Raw genomic sequence first — 19,214 nt, 5'->3', positions numbered from 1 at the left:
TGTTCATTATCTGTGCTACCTTGTATGAATAACTTTACATTCCTGTGACTCAGTTTCCTTATCTGTAAAATTCAGTGGTTGGATTGGATTACACAGCAACTCTACATCTTTGAGCCAGAAGTAGAAGCAGCTCAAAGAACTCTTTAGGGGTTACATGAACCTGTGAGTTTGGTTGCAAGGTCCTGTAGACTGTCTCTTTTCTTATTTGCTCTCCATTTAGGTAGAACTAAACATAATAATAGATAGCTAGGTGGCACAGCGGATAAAACACTAGACCTGGAGTCAGGATAATTCCTCTTCCCAAGTTCAAGGCTGGCCTCCAAAACTTACTAGCTATGTGATATTGGGTAAGTCACTTCACCCTATTTGCCTCAGTTACCCATCTATAAAATGAGTTGAAGAAGGAAATGGAAAACCACTTAAGGGACTTTGCCAAGCAAACCCCAAATGGGGTCATGAAGAGTTGGATAAGACTGAACAAACAAATAATAGCTAGCATTTATAGGGCATATCAAAGTTTGCTGAACACTTTATAAATGTTTTATCATTTGAGTCTCACAACTACCCTGGGAGGCAGCTGCTGTGATTATTTCCATTTTACAGATGAAGAAACTGAGTCAGACAGAAGTTAAGTGACTTTGTCCAAGTTCACACAGCTAAAATATGTTTGAGGTAAGTTTTTTCCTCAGATTTTCCTGCCTTGACACCCAGGACCCTATCCATTACACCACCCAGAATTCCCTTACAAGCTGGGAGAATTCATTTAACTTTTGAGCCTCAGTGTCTTCAGGAGACTTTATGTTTGATCCTAGGGGCAATAGAAAGCCATATTCTTTTTAAAATATATATTTTTAAACCTTCATCTTTTATCTTAGAATCAATTCTGTGTATTGGTTCCAAGGCAGAAGAATAGTAAAGGCTAGGCAATTGGGGTTAAATGACTTGCCCAGGGTCACACAGCTAGTGTCTGAGGTGTGACTGCAAAAATGTGGGTTTCAAGACTGGGAATTGCCAAAACTGTAAAGATGATTTTTAGTGTCTTGATTTATATCAAAAATAAGTGGTCGCCATGGGAAAATTCCCAAATATGAAAATATCCAAGTCAGCTGGGTTTTTATGGAGATTTTAATTAATACAAATGAAGGAATTAAGGGAAGGGAGAGAGACAGAGTAAGAGGAAATAGTAGAAAAAGGCCTAAGCTAAATGGCCTAGGCCTTAGCCTTAAGAGAGACTAGTCAGTCTTTAATCACTCACCACAAGGTCGTGCCAAGCAAAACTCTAGTGTTCAGAGAGACCCTCCAATTCAGCTTCCAAACTCAACTCCCTAAGTTCAGAGAGCCAGCTCCTCCACACTAACTCCAAAAACTCCAACCCCCTGAGCTGGGTTCGGACAGCTCCTTTTTAAAGAGAAATTTCTCTTATGTCACCTCCCCTAAATTGTCACATCTACCAATCACAGTAGATGTTTTTCACAGGACTGTCCATTCTTAATTCACATGTTCTTTTGTTAAGCCTTCCCTGAATAAACTAAAACTTTACACCTCTTGCTAAGCTTGCCCTTTGTAAGTTGCTTGACATTTTAGTGATTAATTTAACCTTTATAGATACTTAGCACCCTTTTGTATTAGATCTAAAAATAGACCACCTAGCTTAGGGTTTTTGCTCCACTATAAGTATGAATTGGGGACTTTTCATTGTTCAGTAAGGAGTTTACAACTTTATCTTCCCCTAAGGTATGCCCAAGTATGGGTGGAGTAATGTAAAGTTCTCAACACATTCCTGATTAAGTACCTTCATTTGTTACAATAAGGGAATAACCTTAACCAAATGTTCCAAGGTACAGTCTGAGCAATTTTAAGATTCACAGAGGTCAGATTTGAACTTAGGACCTCCCATTTCTAGGCCTGGTTCTCTATTCACTGAGCAACCCAGCTGCCCCCAGGAGCAATATTGTTACCACTTTAAGGTCCAGAGAAGCACCCCTGGGAGGAAGCCAGCATAAAGTTCAAAATAATGAGACAGTCCTTTCCTAAGCCCCCTCTCCCCTGCTCCCACTCAATTATTTTGCATATTTCAGCATCTGATGCCAAATCCTGACATTTCCACCTTCACATTTCTCTGCTGTGTTGCCCTCTCTCCACTTGCACAGCTATCAATGCCCTGGTTCAGGCACATCTGATGCCTGAGCTATTGAAATAGTCTCACCATTGGCCTCTTTGCCTCCAATCTCTTTCCGTTCCACTCCCTCCACCACACAGCTGTCAAAATGATTTTCCTAAAGCTTTAATCTGACCATGTTACTCCCCTACTCAATAAAATCCATTGGCTCCCTATTACCTCCAGGATCAAAGAGAAAATTTTAGAAGAACGTGTGAGGCTTAGAAAGTGATTCAGCTCAGCTCATTAGTTCCTGAGGTTTGCCTAGGTCTTTCTGAATGCAAGTCTCCTGGGAGCAGAATATGTTGGCAATAATGATTAACATTTATTTAACACTTTCAGGTTTACAAATAGATTTATGCATACAGCAACAAATACATATATAAAATAATATATTCATCCAGACATATCTATACATATCCATACAGATATATAGACGTAACTATATACATATTAAAAACCTCATTTGCTTCTCACAACAACTGTGGGAAGTATGTACACTAATATTGTCTCTATTTTACAGATAAGGAAATTGAGGCTGAGAGATTAGGTGACTTCTTCAGGGTTACATGGTGAGGATTTGAATTCAGGTCTTCCTTCATCCAGGTCTAAGCTCTACTCATTATGTCTCAACCAACTTCAGTGAAATTCTTTTGAGGTCAAGGATGGGCTCACTTTGAAATTTGTGCCTAAGACAGTGCCTGGCACATAGTAGGCACTTTAGAATTCTTGTGGATTGATTGATTTGTCAACTGACCTAGATAAAATGGAACCCAGAGCAGCAGGGCCCAGGCACAAAGGCTGCACTGAACCACGTCCTCTTGTCCCATGTCAACTCTTCCCCTTTCAGCTATCCAGCTGGAATGCGCCCATCCATTTCGATGGCTGCCAGAAACAAACATTGCTGTTTTTATCGACCCAATTTTTAATTCCAGCACGAAAAGAAGAGCCTCTATTCTACTCACCCCTTCTGGGGCATCTGGAGGCAGCCTGGGGGCAGCGAGAAGATAAATCGAAGCTCTCAGGCAATTAGGTTTTTTAAAAAATCTATATAAATGGAGGCTGCATTTATCAACCCCTGTCAGTCCTGGAGGGAGATCCCTAAGGCAAGCCCTGCATGTGTTATCTGCTATATCTTTATTGATATTGCAGGTTTCCATCAGGCTTCTCCCCGTCCCTTATCAGCACCCTTATCAACCTGCAATCATAGGGAAAACCCCAATCTGATCTCTTCCCATTGTTTTGCTCACTCATTTATTATCCGTTAACAGTTTCATATTCTTTTATCTGCAGAAGAGCCTTTTCATCTTCTTTTTAATATCCGGAAAACAGAGTGTGGATGGGATGGTGAGAGGCCCAGAGTTACTGTCCTTTGATGAGTAGTTGAAGAAACTGAGGATATTTAGCCTAGAGGAGAAAGGACTTGGAGGGAGAGACGTGATACTTGTTTTCGAGGACTGAAAACTCTGGGGCAGCTAAATGGTGGAGGGACAGAGTCAGGAAGATTCCTCTTCCTGAGTTCAAATTTTGCTTCAGATACTTGGCAAAAGTACTGCAATGGGGTTTTCTTGGCAAAGGGACTGCAATGGTTTGTCATTTCCTTCTCCAGCTAATTTTATAGATGAGCAAAAAGAGGCCAACAGAATTAAATGATTTGTCTGGGGCCACACAGCTAGTCAATGTCTCAAGTCAGATTTGAACTCATGACGGTGAGGTTTCCCGACTCCAGGCCTCGCTCTCTATTTTAGGTTGCACAAATAGGATCAGGCAGTTCAGAATGATGGCAGCCATATTATACTCCATCCTTTTCAGAACACCTATAGAGTATTCTTTTTGGTTTTTTAGAAAACTGTGTTCCCTGGAAGATAATCCAGATGATGAGTAGAATCAAAACAGGGACATGAAAATTTCCTGAAGGAATTGGGAATTTTGATCAGGAAGAAAAGAAGGACCGGGTTGCTATCCAAGTATCTGAGGGGGTAGCATAGAAGAGACTCAGTTTCCCAATCTATGAAATGACAGGCTTAAACATGATGATATCTAATTTTTATTACATAGTGAACATTTTATGAGCTAAAGAGTATTCATACCTGTTGCTCTTGGTCTCAGAAGGCAGAACTAGGAGTGTGTGTGTGTGTGTGTGTGTGTGTGTGTGTGTGTGCGTGTGTGCATGTGTGCATGTGTTTTTGTTGTGTAAGAAGTCACACAAAGGGTCATTTCAATATAACATAAGAGAAAACTCCCTAAGAATAAGAAAGACCTGAAAATGAAAGGGTTGAGATAGCTCAGAGACAGTATGCTCTCTTTCATTAGAAGCCCTCTTGAAGGCTTCTAGTCTTGTCTAGTACACCTAGGCAGCCAGATGGTTCAGTGGATAGAGTGCTGGACTTCAAGTGAGGGAGACCTAAATTCAAATCCAGCTTCAGATACTTACTAGTTGTGTAACTGGAAAAATCACTTTACTTTTTTGTGTCTCTGTTTTCTCAGCTGTAAAATGGGGCTGATAGATCCTAACTCCCAGGGATATGAGGATTAAATATCTATAAAGCACTTTCTACAGAGATGCTAACTATTAATATTATTATAGGGAATCTAGGTGGCCTGGAGCCAAGAAGACTCATCTTCCTGAGTACAAAACTGGCCTCAGATGCTGGCACTTCACCCTATTTGCCTTAGTTTCCTCATCTGTAAAAGGAGCTGGAGAAGGAAACGCCAAACTGCTCCAGTATCCTTGCCAAGAAAACTCCACCAATGGGGTCACAGAGTGTCAGACGTGACTGAAACAACTGAGCAGCAACAATCATTATTACGGTGTCCGATGGATTCTTGATCAGGTTTGAGTTGAACCAAATGATGCCAGAGGTCTCTTCTAACTAACATTCTGTGACTCCGTCTCAGAATTCAAAGGCTGTACATGATTGAAAAGGAAGGAAATTCTACACAAAACTGCAGTCTAATTAGAAGGGAGCTGTGACTAGAGCCAAGAAAAAACCCATCTTATGTTGCTGGCTTGTTTGAGAATGTTATTATCAAGTTATTTTAAAGTCCACATTCTGCTTACACGGACGGATGCGAGAATCCCAAAGCGGAGCATGTGGTTCAACCTTGATGTGCATTTCTTTGCATTTTTCGGAATTCCATGCAGCCTTTCTAGGGCTAAGAAAGGGAAGCCTGTTTCTATAAGGGTACATAGTCAGTGGCAGATGTAGGGAAAGTCTGAAGACCTTGTTAGTAGAGGCCCAGCCAATGGAATACAAAAGCATTTATTAAACACCTACCACATACATGGCACCGTCCTCGTGCTGGGGATGCAAAGGTAAAACGATGACCAAACGAAAAAGACAAGCAGTCCCTGCCTTACAAAAATTTACATTCTACTGGGGGGTAAAACAGTGTGGTGGGTCAATACAGTATGTAATAGAGAAATATGTACATAGCCACCATTTGGGAAGGGAGAGACTACTAGTGACTATGGGGATGAGGCTAGGATTCTTGTTGAATTGTCCAAAAGCAGAATGGGCTTCCTCAAGAGGGGGCAGGTTCCCCAACAAGCAGGGGTCTGGGTAATCCCTTGTCAGGCATGGAATTGTTGGAGTTCCTTCTGGCTAGAGGTTAGATAAGATGACTGATAAGGCCTCTTCCAATGAACAAATTCTATGTTTCTGTGAGTGCAGATTCTTGCAAAATGAGTTACTGGTGTAGGACAGTTCCTCCAATGCTATGGTGGTGAACCTATGGCACACATACCAGAGGGAGCACTCAGAGCCCTCTCTGTGGGCACACACACCATCATCCCAACATGAGTTCACCAGAGTTCATTACTAGAAAGCCACAGGAGCTCTCTGGGCTGATCCCCTTCCCCTCTCCACAGGTGCCTAAGGACATGTCTCACATCACCCACCCCTCTAAAAGGTTCACCCTCACTGCTATAAGTAATGAAGTAATGGTTGATCTGGTATAAATGAATATGTCCTCCATTTCTCAGACTACCTTGGTATTAAGTAGAATGAATTTAGAAATCCCATTTCTTAAGTTGCTGTGCGATAGGTCCCCATCTGGGAGGTCAATTCAATGCACCTTCATCAAGCACCTACTGTGTGCACAGCCTTGAGTGATCACATTTATGTAAAAATTGCTCTCATGCCATTCCTACTTAGTGGATGTTAGCAGGGAAGATTCTTTGGATGTGTTTTCCTTGAGATTTATAAAATGATTGGCTACTCCCATTTTAATTATAAATCGCCCTGACAAATCCTCCTTTTGGGAACCACTTTGCCTTAAACTTCATTAAGAGCCTGTAATGGAAAATGGGCCCTTTCTAAACATGGGGGAATAGGGAGCCAATATCCCTTGGGTAGTTCTTCACTCGCATCAGTATAATGGGATTTATAGAACATTCATATATTACCAGATGCACTTCGGCTTGTAATTTTAAAGAGGGATAGCTGGGCTTGCCAACCCCATTCTCATAATTAAAATAATGCTCCAAAAGGCATCCAGGCAACTGAAAAAGTGTGGCTTGTGAAAGATGACTCTCTCCTCGGTCACTGGGAAGATTCTTCCTTTCTCCTCTGGGGATGAAGTGTTATATCACCATATCTCAATTTAATTTTCTTTCTAATGTTGTGTCAGCCGACCACTGCTCTGCTGAGCCCAGCAACTAGGTACACTGGGTCAGAGGAATCCCTCTGGGTGGCATTCCTATAGTGCAGTGAGCAAAGTGAACAATGATACAAGCAGTTGACCACTGTTCACCTGAAGGGAATGTTCCATGGATGGATTGGTGTTTGAAGGGCCATATTTTGGCAGGTAATATTTGAGTTAAGTAGAGCTATTTTCTTTAGCTGTTTAATGAGTAGGGAGATTGGAGACTAAGGATATTTAGAGAGCAGTGAGGAAAAGAAGTGGAGAAAGAGGGAAACAATTTGAAGGAGCAAAGAGTGATCTTTGAGTGGGAGAGAGGTTGTTGATGTTGAATGTGAAAGGGATGAATGTGACAAGTGTGGTGTGGTGGGAAGAGTACTGAGCTTGGAGTCATGAGGCTTGAGTTCAAATCCTGATTTGGTCATATACTTCTGTGTGACCTTGGGTAAGTCACTTTAGCTCACTATTTCTCAGTTTCTTCATTTGCAAAAAAAAAAAAAATAAGATTAGGCTAGATGGCCTTAATGATCCTTTTTGGCTTCAGATCCAGGATCTTATAAAGAATAGAGCTAGGAAGTATTCCTGGCACATGCTCTCACCTACCACAAGATTTTCCTTTATTCTTGGTTACAATTTCACTTCTGATAAGCTGATGATATTCCATGACTCACAGCCATATAGGTCATCATCTGGGAGGTCAATTCAATGCACCTTCATCAAGCACCTACTGTGTGCACAGCCTTGAGTGATCACATTTATGTAATCCCTTGGAGAATATTTGTATGGAAAAGACAGACTTTTGGGAGAGTGAGTGGCTTGGGATCCCAGAAAGTCTTACTCTTTTCTGCCTCTTGAGTAATTTCAGAAATGATGTCTAGCCCTTTGCTTCTATCCAGTCTGAAAAAAGTTGAGGAAAGGATGACACTGAGAACACATAAACGGGGAGAAATAGTCAGGCAGGGCCATTCAGTTAGTAAGAGGGAGAGAATGGAAGGCCCTGGTGCCTCAGAACATAGCTGCAGAGCCTATGGGAATTGAAGTCTAAGGGAAGAACATATGCCCTGTTGGACTTCCATTACTTTAAGTCTAAGCAGTGATGCTCTGAAGCTCAGAAGCCTGGTTACAAATGAAAAATGAAAAGACTCACAGGAATTATACTATTAACCAGTTGAAGATAAACAATACTTTGCTCCAAGATATGTGCATGTGTGTGTGTGTGTGTGTGTATGTATGTATGTGTGAGTGTATGCATGTAGGACATTGATTCTTTTTTCTTTAAACCTTTACCTTCTTTCTTAGAATCAACACTGTGTATAACTAGGCAATGGGGGTTAAGTGACTTGCCCAGGGTCACACAGCTACTAAGTGTTTGAGGTCAGATTTGAACTCAGGACCTCTCATCTATGAGACTGGCTCTCAATTTACCAAGTTACCTAGCTGTTTCCTACTACACTGATTCTTCATAGAGGTCACCACCACCTCACTTTGCCTATTGGTCCTCCACTTCAATCTCTGTGATGCTTCTATTCTTGATCTCAGCTATTTTGGCCCCGGGTAAATATTTCTGGATCCTGGGTAAAAATTGTTACCCTAAGGGCAATATTTCTGGGATTATGGGTAAATTCCCTTTGGAGGATGCTTGTGACCTTGATAAGACTTATCTACCATGTTATTTGATTAGACAGAGAGGCATAAAAGTAAAATGAGGAAAGAGAAAACCAGTGACAACATCCAGGTATGAGATAGTAAGAGCACGGTTGCTATGGTGAATTTGTTATAATTTTTTAATTGTCCATAAAGGTCTGGGAAAATTCTCTAGGATGCCCAATCCCAGGGGAAAAATCAGATAGGTGAACCTCAGTGTCTCATGGAGTGTGATATCCATCACAGAACTCATGACTATATGCCTTGGGATCCCTAACAAGGCTTCTTGTTTCAAATTTGAAGAAGCCTTGGGCAAAGAAAGATGAACTTCTTGTTTCAGGGATTTGGAATCTTCTTTAAGATCTCACTTAAATCCCAAAGAAATCAAGGCAAGTAGAACTGGACCCATATATACAAAATTATTTATGACTGCTCTTTTTGTGATGGGAAAGAACTAGGAGCTTAAGGTGGTTTCCATCAATTGCGAGAATGGTTGAACAAATGGTGAAATATGAATATAATGGGATAATATGCTATAAAATATGAAGAGAGGGGTTCAGAGAGACTTGGGAAAACTTGTATGGCCTGATTTAGCATGAAGTGAATGGGAACCCTAAAATTTATACAGTAACAACAACTGTAAAGACCAATACCTCTGAAAGACTTAAGAAGTCTAACCACCTATAATTCTAGTTGACGGATGCTATTTGTCTCCACCAAGGCAACTCCTGGCAGACTGGTAGTAAACTCCAGATGAAGAAAGAGACTTCATCTTTTTGGACAAGTCAATGTGGGAATGTGCATTGTTGCTTGAGTCTGCATATTTTCAAAAGAATTTTTGTTCTTCTTGTTTTTCCTTGGGAGGGGCATGGAAGATAGGGAGAATGGAAATGTTTGTTAAAAAAATAAAAATAAAAATAAAAATCTCTCTGTCTTCAATGAATGTCCATCCTGGAGGGAAGGTTATTTAGGAGGTGTTGAAGTACACTGTTAAAAGACCAATCATTGTGGTTAAATAATAATTCATTTACATTTTGTGCTAGATTTGATCTAATCAAGAAAGAAAACTCAGGCTCAGGTTCTAACTTGACTCAAACAGGAATTTCCATTAATAGAAGTTTTTATTTTGAGAGATTTTTTGTAACACTTCTAAAGAGAATGTGCCATAGAATCACAACATTTCAAAGATGGAATTTGTTAGTAGTTAGGTGGGCCAACCCATTCTTGAAAAAGACACCCTGCTTCAACATGTGGCTTTTGCTTGAAGATCCCCAGGAACGGGGTAGCAATAGCTTCCTGAGGCATTCCATCTCATGCTGGGATATCACAAGTAATAGGGAAGTGTTTCATGTTATCAAGTCTAAATTTGCCTATTAACAATTTCCACCTATTGTCAAGAGGCAAATTTAGACCTGATAAAGGAAACACTTTCTAAAGACTTGAGATATCCCAGAGTTCTATTCTTTCGTTTATCCTTCCATGGCCAGATGATGACCAGTCTAAACCATTTTCCACATGATGGTCCTTCAAATACTTCTCCAAAAAATGGCCCAAGTTTCTTCAATGGCTCTTCATGTGCCATGAACTCAAAGTCTGTTACTATGCTAATTTTCCTCTCTCTCTACTCTCTAGATCTACTGCACTGAGACCTGCAATAAGTATCTGGTTGACTGGGGACCCAGGATGAAGGGTGCAACCTTGACTTGGTACCACCATAGGAAGCTCAGGGCTCTGACTAGACAGCTGGTAAGGAGGTGGCTGGCAAAAAGGAAGAGAGGAAGAGACCTTCAGTCTCCACACCTTCATCTTCACTTTCATCTTCAGCTGGTAGCTGGGGAAGATCTGGTCTTAGGGCTCATTAATACAACAGGCCAACTCCATCAGACTAATTCAGTTAATCAGAAGGGGAGATAAGAAGCCCCTTCAGCACAGAACAGCCCAAACCCACAATCTAGCAAACAAAGAGAGGAATAAGACTACAGACAATGACAGGGGGAAAGAAGAAAAAAAAATGAATAAAGAACAGAAAAATAAAAAAAAAAAAGAAATTACAATCAACAGTTTCTATCCAGGCAATGAACAAAGAACAAACGGAACAGAGGAGGACCAAAAACTCAGGAACTCTATCAAATTGGAGACAGGCTTTGGAAGAACTCAAAACACAATGAAAAAATAAAACAATTAAGAGAGGCTGAAGAACATTGGGAAAAGAACTTAAAAAGCAAAATAGGTCATCTGGAAACAGGCTTATGAACTAAAACAAGAAAATAGTTTCTTAAAAGCCAGAATTGAACAGCTTGAAAATGAGGCAAAGAAAGTGAAAGATGACCTACAAAGTAAAACAGATCAAAAGGATAAAAGATGATCAAAAAGCTGGGAATGAAATTCAGTCTTTAAAAATTAGAATCCAAACTCTAGAAGCAAATGACTTCAAAGGCAGCAAGAGTCTATAAAACAAAATCAAATGAATGAAAAAATTGAGGAAAATATGACCTCATTGATAAAATAACTGACCTGGAAGATAGATCCAGGAGAGACAATTTAAGAATTATTGGACTACTGAAAAATCATGAGAAAAGAAAAAGCCTGGACATCATTCTACAGCAAATTATCCAAGAAAACTTCCCTCATATTCTTGAACAAGAGGGAAAAATAGAGATTGAAAGAATCCACAGATCACCTTCATTAAATTCCCAATTGACAATACCCCAGGAATGTTATAACCAAGTTCAAGAACTTCTAGACCAAGGAAAAGATACTATACTATACACTCTCCAGACTATCAATGCTGTTAAATTTATGGTTGGACTGAATAATATTTTAGTTGGTTGCCAGGGATTTAATTACTAAATCTCAAATGAATTACTAAAGTCAGAAGGGATTTTATGGTAGTTTATTTTACAATAAAGAGGGAAGATATTAAGGAAGAGAGAAAGAGAAGAAAAGAGAGAGATAGCTGCTCTGGCCTCCTCTGGAGCCAGGCAGGAGTTCAGAGGTTCCTGTCAAGGGAAAGGAATCTCAAGATGATGGGCCTTTCTGGAGGCTGGTGCCTCCAGAAAGACCAAGGGAAATGGAGTCAGCCTTGCACTCACCAGAAAGCCAAGGAAAAGGGGTCACCAGAAAAAAACCCAATAGGTCCAGTTACCACTCTTCTGAATGAAGAATTATTCTCCATTCCAGTAGAATTTCCAGTAGAACTCCAGCAGAATCTCTCGCACCTTTTTTCTTATGTCACTTCCCTTAATCTTTATGTCTACCAATCACAGCCAATGCTTCATCTAGGACTGCCCAGAAGGCAGTTAGCTGATTATGATTCGTCACCCATTCTTTCACATGTGGGTTACAGACCTCCCACTCAGTGTGTGAGATGGATGTTCATACCTTTTTGGTTAAATTCAAAATGGGTAGATCCCCATACTTAACTTTTAAGGACCGTTTTTACACTTATGGGGATTAAAATCTAAAAATAGACAGATCTCTACACTCTACTTTAAGTACCATGTTTACACTTTGGGGATTAAATCTAAAAATAGACAGGGGATTGCAATTTAATCTTCACAATCAAGGAAGAGCTAAGTACCTTCATTGTTACAATTGGTGAGAGCCTAATCCAATCTTTGCAATGCCCTCACTAAACTGTTACCTTGCAGAACTGTACACACAATCCTAGCTGTGGCTTGACCACAGTAGAGTGCATTTGGACAATGATCTCTTTTGTCCCAGATCCTATCTTAATGTAATCCAAGTTTGCATTGTTTTTTTTTGGGGGGGGGATTGGGGAGGACTGCTGACTGAATTTCTTGGATTTCCTTAATAATTCCATACTAAATGGGAAGATTTACTCTTAAATTTTAACTCATTTTTAAAAAATATTCCTTATTTGAAATTTCTTTAACTTGATACTTGGAATCCATGATCTTATTGGTGTAGAAACTGTTTCTTTCACCGTGATGGCTCTACTTCCAAGCTTTACTATTTGTATATTTTTTCATGGGTTTCCATCCACCATAGAGCATCCACCTCAAGATACAGAAATTTTTTTTGTACTTTTATTATCTGGCAGATATTAATACAACATGGACCATTTCTCACTCTTACACACCAGTCCCACCTCCTTTTTTGGTTATATGTATCTTTATGATTTTTTTATGCTACTTCTTGGATACAAGTCATCTAATTATGGACTGTAGAAGGCTTATACTCATCAATTATCCCTTGATTGCCCTTTGAACTGCTTATGGTTTTGGATCTCAACATGTTGTCATTTTCCATGATCTCATTCCATGGAGCAGCTTGGGGTCATTTAAGACACTGTTCAATTTCCCAAATGTGATTCAACTCAGTGTTCTATTCAATTCTCAGCCTAGTTCACTGTCCAGTACCAATAGATTGATTAATTCAGTGAGATGCCATGTCTCCATGAAGCCAATACTTATTTTTAGTTCCTTTGGCTTTTTCCTGGTGGATAGGTAGTCCTTTATCTCTGGAAAGACTGGATTTCATTGAGGAGATTTTGCAGTCTCATGGGTCTTGACGTAAATTATAGAATGTCAACAATAGGAACCCTGGAGAACCTCTTCACTGATAGAGAATCCTTCTGTTTAGCCTCTGCTTAGGATACCATGGCTTATCATGTTTGGACATGACCCTTTGGATGAGCATCCATCTCTTTGATTTATGCCTCACTTGAGACACATCAGGTGAGCAGGTCAATGAATGGCATGATCTCCATGGTCAGATCTATGGTGACATTGTATGAAATTTTTAGATGCTCCTCCCACTTTGTTTCAGGAGAGGTACTAAGGGTATATAAACTGTTTTAGTGAATTTATCCATCAGATATGAAATGAGCTCCTTCCTCCTCTTACCACTTTCCCTGGCTTCCTTTAAGACTCAGCTCACATCACACCTTCTGCAAACTACCTGTCCTGGTCCTTGAGCGGCTAGTGCTTTCCCATCTGAGATTACCTTTCAGTGACTCTATCTAATAATAATAACAATAACAAAATAATCTTGGGAGTTTCTGTTATCACCTCCATTTTATACATGTGGAAACCAAGGCAAACAGAAATTAAGTGACTTACCTAAGGTTACAAATCTACTAAGATCTGAGACTGGATTTAAATGCAGATCGTCTAGATTCCAGGTCTTCTTGACTTTCTTACTCTATCTACCATGCCATTGAAAGATTTAGAATTGGTTTGAATAAATATATGAATTAGAATAATTGAATCGTGGTCACCATTTATGACAATAATTAACTTCTCCAGTCAAAATGACTGTGAGCAGCATTTATTTACAAGTGGGTAGTGATATGAAATATTGGAAAGTGGTAGGAAAACTGCCTAGCTACAAATACCCTAAATCCTAGATCACAATCAAGATTTAAAAGCGAGTCTCACCAGAATCCAAAGTCCTAATTAGGAAGCGGAAATCCGAAGAGCCAGGAGACGCTGAAAAGTCCACTGAGAATCCTCAGTGCACACAAGGCTAAGACTGCCAAGAATCTCACCAGAGCTCACACTGAAGAGAGTGTCCCACCAAAGCACCAACTGAGAGAGAGACCTCTTGAAGAGCCAAAGAAAGAAGGAAGGAATGCCCTTAATCTTCTTGGTCTCGCCTTTTATTGTCCCTTTTCTACATCACTTCCTGTCTCTCTCCCACTTCACAGGAACCAGTCACAGCCTCCCAATTTGCCTAGCACTGCCCAATGAGGGGGCAGTGCTTGTGGCCTTTGTAGTAAGTGACTTGTGAACTCTCTTACCTAGTGACATACCAAGTGCTAAGTAGGGGCACTTCAAATTTATGATTGATTAAATTAAAAATAAGCAAAAAAAGTTCTATTCTCTCTTCTCACCACCTTGATGCCCATTTTCTACACATGTTATTATATATGCTATCTTCCCCCATTAAAATGTAAGCTACTTGAGGAAAGGGCCTGGCTTTGTTTTTCTTTGTAAGTACTTAATCAGGGCCTGGTACATAGTAAGAGATTAATATGTGCTTATCATTTGGTTTACTGGCGTTGTCTATTGAAATCATCAAACAGTAAATAGAAGAGAAATGGATATTACCTGTGCTTTTAGTTATTTGTATGGCAGTGAGTATGTGGTCTGTTGTAGGAAATCTTCTGAGAAAATATTCTTATAGTTCCATATTTTCATTAAGGGTACCCTTAATGAGTATATAGACAATTTTTGTAAGGACTTTTTGGGAATTAAATTTGCTATTTTTAAAAACCATTTCCTTCCATTTTGGAATCAATATTGTGTATTGGTTCTAAGGTAGAAGAGTGGTAAGGGCTAGGCAATGGGGGTTAAGTGACTTGCCCAGGGTCACACAGCTAGGAAGTGGTTGAGGTCAAATTTGAACCCAGGACCTCCCATCTCTAGGCCTGGCTCTCAATCCACTGACCTACCCAGCTGCCCCCTACATTTGCTATTTTTAATCAACATTTATTTCTCAAAATATTCTTCAGAGATGAGAAATTGGGCCTGTGGATTAGGAGTTACTGAATTTTTTATTTTTTTGCTTTCATAAAGTTACTAAGTGTGATCATTCTGTTCTTCTGGAGCATTCCTTTTCTTGAAATATCATCAAAACTGATTTCTGGGTAAGTTCAAGTTCCTTCAGTTTCTAGTAGAGATATCTTCTGTATGTATTTGGTTGAGTCTGTCCAGGGAACCCAAGTTCATCTCTGAAAGCTATTGCCACTTTCATGGGATCTAAGATATGGTAGAGTCTCTCATGAGGCTGACATCTCTAGGTCACTACGGCAAAGTTGCCAGATCAGTTTTGTTCCACGTCCCTTTGACCGAACTCTTCTTTTTACTGATGATTACCCTTGGGATGGTACCTCATCTGGGCCTTAGGTAAAGACCCTGGGAGGTCTTCTATCCCTTCAATTGCTTTTTTGCTACTTTGTGAAGTCATATGACTTGCAATCCCCATCCTTTTCCTGTACAACGCTTTATGAATGAGCCAGTCTGGTAAAGTAGCATTACTCTTGGTTGCCATATCTCTTGGCGTGGCAAGGAGATCAAATTGTGATTTAACGCAAAGATTCCTGGATTTAAAATATGACTTCAAATTCTGGCTCTGCCATTTGTTCTCTGTGGAGGTTGGAGCATCCCGGGCCATTGCCAGCCACTCTGACTTTTGTCTTGCCGCTGGACTTGGACGATTCTGGAAGAGAAAATGAGGCTGATGACTTTGCATCTCTGCCTCACCTACATCCAATTTACCTGCAAATCAGGACTTGTCTCTGGTCCTCTTCAAAATGAAAGACAGACAGTATTAAGTTGGACCGAGTCTCTGAGCCTCAGTTTCTTCATACATGAAGTGAGATTGAAATAACTTCCTTTTCTGTTTGAAATTTTATGATCTTAAATGTTTTCCTAGTTGAAGTCATTTCAATGTTCTTTTGACCTCTCCTGGTGGCATTTGTTTTTACATCCGTTATGGCTTGAAGAATTGGTGTTCGAGTCAGTGTCTTCACTTTTAATTTATTCCCCCCCACCGCACCCCCTGACCCTTTTGTTCTTGGAGTTGACAGCTTTTGAAACTAGGTCTGGCCAGAGTTTCTGTAATTACACGGAAGACCTTCTTTCCATCTTCATCCTTCTAATTTGATGTGCATTTTGACCTTTGCTCTCACTAGTCAATCTGATTGCACACATACACAGAACCCTCCTGACATGATGTTTATCTCAGTAACGAGTTATTTCTTTTCCATTAAGTTTTATCTAATTTGATCTTTTTGGAGGGTCATGTTTGGGCCTCACTCTAGTCAGCATCTTCCAACTTTGGGAGGAAATAATGAAATTTGGAAGATGTGCATCATGGGACTTTTGAATCGTCTGAACATGAGATCATCGGATCAAAGACTTAGAGCTGGAAGATGCCTCAGAGGCCATCTAGTCTAAGCCCTTTGCTCATCAGATGAGGTCTCTGAGGTTCAAATTTGACCAGGGTAGTCATAATGAGTTGGGATTTGGGCAGAGCTGAGATTTGAATTTTTGACCCAAATGCATAGATTTCTCCTTTTTTTATTCTCTGAAATGGATGTTGGTGCAGAAACTAGAATTATTTTCTGTTTGCTTATGTTCATTAAAAATACCACAAGATGAGATGGATAAATATCCCATGAACTGTTTCTTAATGTTTTTGAGGATATAATGAAAAACTTCTCTAGTACCATTTTCTCATCTCCAAGGAAAACCTGTGGCTCATCTTCTTTAATTGAAATGATCTTATGCCTTCTGGTTTCATTTATTGGAAGAATATCAGAATGAATGGAGTTGACTTCCGGTTAAGATGGCGGCTTAGAGAAAGCTGAAGTTCAGATCTCCGGAAAACCCTTCCCGACCGATCTCAAACTAGAAGCTCCTAAGGCGCCGAAATTCAAAACGATCAACAGCACAGACCCTGGGAACCCTCCTCCTGGACCTGGACCCGGTTCAAAAGGTACGGCTCCCCTTAAAAGCCAGAACCCGAGATCCCTCGGACCTCAGGGGTAGGAGCGCAGAGTCCAAAGCTCCCGGAAGCGGCAGCCGTGCCGGGCTCAGAGAGCAGGGTCTGAGGAACAACAACCCTCAGGGTCTTCTACCCAAGTCCCAGTCCGGGTGAAAGTTACTGCCTGGGGCTTCAGCTGCAAAGAGCCGGTCGGTCCGGGTGAAAGTTACTGCCTGGGGCCTCCGCTGCAGAGAGCTGGTCAAAACAACAGCAACCCTCAGGGCGGGCAAGACAGCCTCACGGGCTGGATCCTGCTATCCAAGTCTCAGTGAAAGTCTGTGCTCTCGGAGCTTGGGGAAGCGGCAGCCCATCCCCCCGCAGGCCGACGAAACAGCCTCACGGCCAGGGATTCTGAAGGCAACTTCCGGAAATCGAGCCAGGGGGAGAGTGTGGCCTCGTGGTCCGACCCTTCCATTCCAGTTCCAGTGAGGCATATTCAGTTTAACCCAGGGAACGCTCATAGAACCAACATCTGCCCAGGACTAAAGCCTCTGATCACCAGACAAAGACAAGAAAAGCCAATCCTCCACGTTCAGAGATGACAAACTCCACAGAAGCACAGAAGCCCCAAAATACCAAGAAAAATAAGAAGAAAGGGGCGACTCTGGACACATTCTATGGAGCCAAAATACAAAATACAGAGCAGATAGAAGAAGATATACAAGAAAATTCTCCAAAATCTTCCAAAGGAAATAGAAACTCTCCACAAACCCATGAAGAATTTGAATCAGAAAGGACCAAAAAGATGGAAGCCCTCTGGGAGGAAAAGTGGGAAATGATGCAAAAGAAATTCACGCATCTACAAAACCAGTTTGACCAAACTGTAAAAGAAAACCAGGCTTTAAAGCAAGAACTAATAAAGCAAAGCCAAAACACCAAGAAATTAGAAGAGAACATAAAATATCTCACCGACAAGGTGATAGATCTGGAAAACAGGGGGAGAAGAGAAAATTTAAGAATAATTGGACTCCCAGAAAAGCCAGAAATAAACACCAAACTGGACATGGTGATACAAGATATAATCAAAGAAAATTGCCCAGAGATTCTAGAACAAGGGGGCAATACAGCCACTGACAGAGCTCACAGAACACCTTCTACACTAAACCCCCAAAAGACAACTCCCAGGAATGTAATTGCCAAATTCCAAAGCTATCAAACAAAAGAAAAAATCCTACAGGAAGCCAGAAAAAGACAATTTAGATATAAAGGAATGCCAATCAGGGTCACACAAGACCTTGCAAGTTCTACGCTGAATGATCGTAAGGCATGGAACATGATCTTCAGAAAGGCAAGAGAGCTGGGTCTCCAACCAAGAATCAGCTACCCAGCAAAACTGACTATATACTTCCAAGGGAAAGTATGGGCATTCAACAAAATAGAAGACTTCCAACTTTTTGCAAAGAAAAGACCAGAGCTCTGTGGAAAGTTTGATACCGAAAATCAAAGAGCAAGGAATACCTGAAAAGGTAAATATTAAGGAAAGGGGAAAAATGTTATCTTCTTTTACTCAAACTCTCTTCTATAAGGACTACATTTATATCAACCTATGTATACTAATATGTGGGGAAAATGTAATGTATAAATAGGGGGTAAAGAAAGACCAAATAGAATAATGGTTCTCACACAAAGATTCACAGGGGAAGGGGAGGGGAAGAAAACTCCTATAAGAAGGAGAGGAAGAGAGGGGGGGGGGTTTACTTAAACCTCAATCTCAGGGAAATCAACTCTGAGAGGTAAAAACATCCAGATCCATTGGGATCTTGAATTCTATCTTACCCAACAAGGGTAAGGAGAAGGGAAAACCAAGGGGGGGGGGGAGGGGGAGAGGGAGAACAAAAAGGGAGGGAAAGAGAGGGGGGAGGGGGAGGGAACAAAAAGGGAGGGACTAAAAAGGGAAACATCAAGGGAGGGGACAAGGGGGACTGATTCAAAGTAAATCACTGGACTAAAAGGTAGAGCCGAAGAAGAAAAGGTTAGAATTAGGGAAGGCAATCAAAATGCCAGGGAGTCCACAAATGACAATCATAACTTTGAACGTGAATGGGATGAATTCACCCATAAAACGTAGACGAATAGCTGAATGGATTAGAATCCAAAACCCTACCATATGTTGTCTTCAAGAAACACACATGAGGCGGGTTGACACCCACAAGGTCAGAATTAAAGGATGGAGTAAGACCTTCTGGGCCTCAACTGATAGAAAGAAGGCAGGAGTGGTAATCATGATATCTGATAAAGCCAATGCAAAAATAGA

This window comes from Monodelphis domestica, chromosome 1, assembly GCF_027887165.1.
Source record: "Monodelphis domestica isolate mMonDom1 chromosome 1, mMonDom1.pri, whole genome shotgun sequence".
Taxonomy (NCBI): domain Eukaryota; kingdom Metazoa; phylum Chordata; class Mammalia; order Didelphimorphia; family Didelphidae; genus Monodelphis; species Monodelphis domestica.
The sequence above is the reverse complement of the archived record's forward strand: the minus strand, read 5'-3'. Positions refer to the sequence as shown.